Source organism: Amblyomma mixtum, chromosome 3, assembly GCF_055824585.1.
Source record: "Amblyomma mixtum isolate Tamu chromosome 3, ASM5582458v1, whole genome shotgun sequence".
NCBI lineage: Eukaryota > Metazoa > Arthropoda > Arachnida > Ixodida > Ixodidae > Amblyomma > Amblyomma mixtum.
In genome coordinates, this window is record NC_143014.1 from 311,588,260 (window position 1) to 311,594,089 (window position 5,830).

The window sequence follows — 5,830 nt, forward strand, 5'->3', positions numbered from 1 at the left end:
ACATGAGTGCTAGTGTTAGTGAGTGGTTGTGAGTGTAGTGGACACGAGTGCGAGTGAGTGGTTGTGAGTCGAATGGACACGAGTGCGAGCGTGAGTGAGTGGTTGTGAGGGTGAGTGGACGCAAGTGCGAGTGTGAGTGAGTGGTTGTGAGTTGAGTGGACACGACTGCGAGTGAGTGGTTGTGAGGGTGAGTGGACATCAGTGCTAGTGTTAGTGAGTGGTTGTGAGTGGAGTGGACACGAGTGCGAGTGTGAGTGAGTGGTTGTGAGTCGAATGGACACGAGTGCGAGCGTGAGTGAGTGGTTGTGAGGGTGAGTGAACATGAGTGCTAGTATTAGTGAGTGGTTGTGAGTGGAGTGGACACGAGTGCGAGTGTGAGTGAGTGGTTGTGAGTCGAATGGACACGAGTGCGAGCGTGAGTGAGTGGTTGTGAGGGTGAGTGAACATGAGTGCTAGTATTAGTGAGTGGTTGTGAGTGGAGTGGACACGAGTGCGAGTGTGAGTGAGTGGTTGTGAGTGGAGTGGACACGAGTGTGTGAGTCAGTGAGTGGTTATGAGTGGAGTGCACACGAGTGCGAGTGTGAGTGAGTGGTTGTGAGTGAAGTGGACACGAGTGCGAGTGTGAGTGAGTGGTTGAGTGGAGTGGACACGAGAGCGAGTGTGAGTGAGTGGTGAGTGTAGTGGACACGAGTGCGAGTGTGATTGAGTGGTTGTGAGTGGAGTGGACACGAGTGCGAGCGGGAGTGAGTGGTTGTGAGTGTGAGTAGACATGACTGCGAGTGTGAGTGAGTGGTTGAGTGGAGTGGACACGAGAGCGAGTGTGAGTGAGTGGTTGTGAGTGGAGTGGACACGAGTGCGAGTGTGAGTGAGTGGTTGAGTGGAGTGGACACGAGTGCGAGTGTGAGTGAGTGGTGAGTGGAGTGGACACGAGTGCGAGTGTGAGTGAGTGGTTGTGAGTGGAGTGGACACGAGTGCGAGTGTGAGTGAGTGGTTGTGAGTGGAGTGGACACGAGTGCGAGTGTGAATGAGTGGTTGTGAGTGGAGTGGACACGAGTACGAGCGAGAGTGAGTGGTTGTGAGTGGAGTGGACACGAGTGCGAGTGTGAGTGGTTGTGAGTGGAGTGGACACGAGTGCGAGTGTGAATGAGTGGTTGTGAGTGGAGTGGACACGAGTACGAGCGAGAGTGAGTGGTTGTGAGTGTGAGTAGACATGACTGCGAGTGTGAGTGAGTGGTTGTGAGTGGAGTGGACACGAGTGCGGGTGTGAATGAGTGTGAATGAGCGAACATGAGTGCGAGTGAGTGGTTGTAAGTGTGAATGGACATGACTGAGAGTGTGAGTAAGTGGTTGTGAGTGGAGTGGACACGAGTGCGAGTGTGAGTGAGTGGCTGTGAGTGGAGTGGACACGAGTGCGAATGTGAGTGAGTGGAGTGGACACGAGTGCGAGCGGGAGTGAGTGGTTGTGAGTGTGAGTAGACATGACTGCGAGTGCGAGTGAGTGGTTGTGAGTGTGAGTATACATGACTTCGAGTGTGAGTGAGTGGTTGTGAGTGGAGTGGACACGAGTGCGGGTGTGAATGAGCGAACATGAGTGCGAGTGAGTGGACATGAGTGTGAGTGAGTGGTTGTGAGTACGAGTATTAATGAGTGTGAGTTCGAGTGGTGTGCAACAGCAAGTGCAATATGTGCTCAGGAATAAATGCTAAAGTACAACTTTATGGCCAGCTATCACTTTGCAGTAGAAAGCCATGCACTTTAGCCCAGTGATGCACGTCGCAGCCCCTTTGCAGGCACACAGTACGATTTATATTTTGGCTTTAATAATGGGCTGAAAAACATGTAAAAAAATAAATCACTATTGTTGCATTGTCACTGTTCTGTGAAAGGCAGAACTGCTTTAATTACAACTTATTTACTTGTTCCAAGTAGTTGGAAACATCATAATTTCTTAAGTCCATTAGCATTTGTGTTTGACAGGAGTGTATTGCTAAATTGTGAATTTTTAGGGCATGCACAATTCACACACACGCACCTTATACATTTAATAGGTAAAAGCATGTCTTTGGCACTAACAGAATAGGGAGCCAAGGAGAAGGATGTTTACATATTACAATGACTTTGCAAAATGCTTGGGAAAGGCTGCAAGTGCATTTATTTTATTTTCTCTGTTAGTAATGGTAAAACACCGCAGTGTGCTATTTTGAATAACTGACTAAAAATTTTAAGTTTGTAATCGTAACTATTTAAAAAATATCATTATCTCGATTGTAGTAAAGGACGGTTATTAGCAGCCTGTACAGCAGCCTGGCCCGATCGAGAATTCGCAGTAAGAATCGCGTCGTCGTTCTGAAATCGTTCGGGCAGCGTAACTTTCAGAGCAGGCAGCATTCTGTTATTTTGGGGCAGAAATCACAGGCCGTTGTGAGAACGTATCGTCGAACGAGGAGTACTAGATTGAGATGTGGCGCGTTTTTCAGTTTCTTGGGTAGAAATGGTCCAAACACGTATCGTTTCCCACGACATCGCTTCAGATGATCAGACTCGCCTCCGATGTTGCAAAGTTTTGTCGCGAATAAAAACGTTAGCGATCACTCCGGCACCCGCTTTGGAGAAATGCGTCAGCATCACGTCACACTTTATGACTGCACAGCAAGACGTCGACATAACACTTGCACACTTTTGACGTCAACTGAGACTCATGACCGGAAGTCGAGGCCCTCAAACCGGAAGTGGATCATTTATCGATCACTTATGGATCACTCATCGATATCTTACCGATACCACAATTATTTGTCTTACTTATTCGAGTTCCATCAGTTGCACATCTGCGTTTTCAAACTTCGCCCCACGGTTCGTTTCAAATTTCGCGCCACGCGTTCGCTGCGCCCACGCTTGCGGTCACGTGGTGCCACACTTCCGGCGTTTTCAAATTTGGCGCCGCTTTTGCTCCGGCCCCGCCCACCGTCGGACATATTTGGCTGTAATTAATTAGCCAATTCAACCACCTCAACCCCCTGATTTCCCGTATTAGATTTTTTGATGCTCTATCCGATGGTACCACTCTTTTTCGCATAAACCCATTTGTTCGGACGTAATCATGCGGACAAGGTCGTGCAAACTCAGCCATTGAATCCTTCCACATTAAAAGAACCAGATTTCCTCGCGCTGTATGGTTTTTGAGAGCGAATTTTTCTTTTTAAAACTGAACTTATATGACATCGTTTTCTCCGCGGCTACGAACTCACCGCTGACCTTAACCACAACGCTGTGCTAACTGAAAGGTCAGTTCATTAGTAAGTTTAGATCATTAGGTAATTATCTAGCGCAATTCTCATAACAAGTGACACACCGCGACTAACAGTTTGCTCCAGAATAGACTTTCTTTTCCGACCGGCCCACTTTTAGGCATTTGTTAACGTGTTCACTGCAATACTCGGTACGTTATTTTTGGCACTTATTGTAAGAATCCTAGTTTACGTGAACGCCACTTTAGAGCGTTAGTTTCGATCATTTCCTAATGGATCCGCCGCGCTCAGTGGTTATGGCGCTCGGCTGCTGACCCGAAAGATGCGGGTTTGATCCCGGCCGCGGCGGTTGCATTTCGATGGCGGCAAAATGCTAGAGGCCCGGGCACTGTGCGATGTCAGTGCACCTCAGACATCAGGTCAAAGAACCCTAGGTGGTCGAAATTTCCGGAGCCGTCCGCTACGGCGTCCCTCACTGCTTGAGTCGCTTTGGGACGCTAAAGTCCATAAAACCAAAGCAAACCATTTCCGAATGATTCAAGCCATGCATGCTTTGAGAAGGCACAACGTAAAGTAAAAACTATTTCGGGAAATAATTTGCGAATACCCAACATTCGATTTCAGGCCCTCATATGAAGCTGGAGTAATCAATTTGATATCCCATAGTCAAGAATATTTCATCCGGTCTACATGTCTATGTTAAGGTGTGTCCAATATCCCCCCTCAGCTCAGACAACAGTTTTTATAGTGCACACGCAGACCAAACCCGTCTCGTGGCGCGCAGTAAAGACAAGCCGATATTCCAGAGGGACGGTTCAAACACACTGCTCAGTGTTTCCAACCATTGGTTCAGAGTAAAATCTTCCTGTGCACTTACGACCCGGGAAAAACATCGCGATGCCTTTTAGCTGCACAGATAAACTGGTACAAATTCCACCCTTATTATTGCTGGAACGTTAGTTTGTCACACGCGGATGCTTGTGTTGGCATCATAATGAGCGTAAACGCTCAAATTATAGAAGCTCTCTTGGGCAAAGGAAAAGTAAAGCGTTGTGAGTTATATTATAGCAATTAGTGTTTTCCTGGAGTCATTTCCGTATCTGTATGAAAATGCCTTTTTTTCTCCCATTTTTGGAAACGAATTATTTTACACCGCCCTCGGTCCTTCTCTCCTTTTTGCTCCAGCACAAACTAAGTTTCTAGCTTATAAAACGTTTATTAGACCTGTACTAGAGTATGCTAGCACAGTTTGGTTTCCTCAGTCTGCAACTAATATTTCACGACTTGAAAGAATACAGCTAGCGTAAAGCAGTGGGGTTCATTCACAATAGGTACAAACAAACAGACTCGCCAACTGAACTAGCTGCAATCTCCGGGCTCGAAACACTATCAACAAGGGCAAAGCACGTGCGTCTAAAATTCCTCTATCAGCTTCTTCATAACATGTTCAAGGTTGATCCATCAAACCAGCACGCGAATACACTAACTGAATATGTACAGCCGGCCAATTCTTTAGCTGGCGTGCATGACGGCCGCGTTTTCCGTGCTCCTGCAGCCTATGACGGAGCAAACTTGCTAAAATATGAAATCTAAGCAGGGGCTCAGTGAGCCCGTGCTTATTATAAAGCTTACCACAAGTTTTCTTCGTTGTGAAGCGCAGGAGCGCAGAAAAGGCAGCCGTCGCGCACGCCAGTTAAAGTATTGGCCGGCTGTACATCATAGCGATACCTTTAAAAACTCCTTCTTCCCGCTAGTAACAAAAGAATGGAATAGCCTAGATGCATCCATTACTAACGCGGATTCACTTTCAGTTTTTTGCTCTGAACTACATACTGTGTTAAAAAAAAAAAACTGGTGATCTGGATTAGTTTTGTCGATATCTTGCAGTACGCGGTCTGTTGTGCCTATGTTTTCTTTTGAACTTGCCTTTCGTGAAAGTGCTTGTACAATTTGTTAACTTCGTTTTTCTTTTCTCCACTGCATGACTTCCTCCTTGTTCCTTGTTGTTTTCAATTTCCAACGCTGCTTTGAGTAATCAGATTCACTTTGTTAAATCTGATACATGTAACGCCCACGTGCAATGGTTTCAACTAGAGACTGGCAGTATTCCAAATAATAATAATAATAATAATAATAATAATAATAATAATAATAATAATAACTCCTTTCTCTTCGGTCTGGTATTTGCACTGATTCGTCTGGCCCTTGCCAGTGGGGCTAAATTTGTAAAATTTTCGAAACAGGGTTTTGTATAATAAGTTTTCGTTTCGATTTCATTTTAGTGAATTGTCTTCTGTGGATTTGTGCGTACAAAGGGCGCCATTTTTAAACATAGCGGTTTCAAGGTGACTGTGACTGCTGAACTTGTCGCCAGGAGTATTTTTCATTCACTCCGAGAGAAAATAAGGTGATCGCGAGAGCGCAGGCGCCACGCGCTGCGTCCCGTACCTGGCGCACGAAGCAGCAGCAGCAGCAGCAGCAGCAGGGTTTCGGGCAACTGACCGAGTCACGCCAAGAGCAGTAGAGGCTTGAGAAGCACTTCTTGCGAGACAGCACACTCGAGTTCGAGCAACACAGCGAGAGCC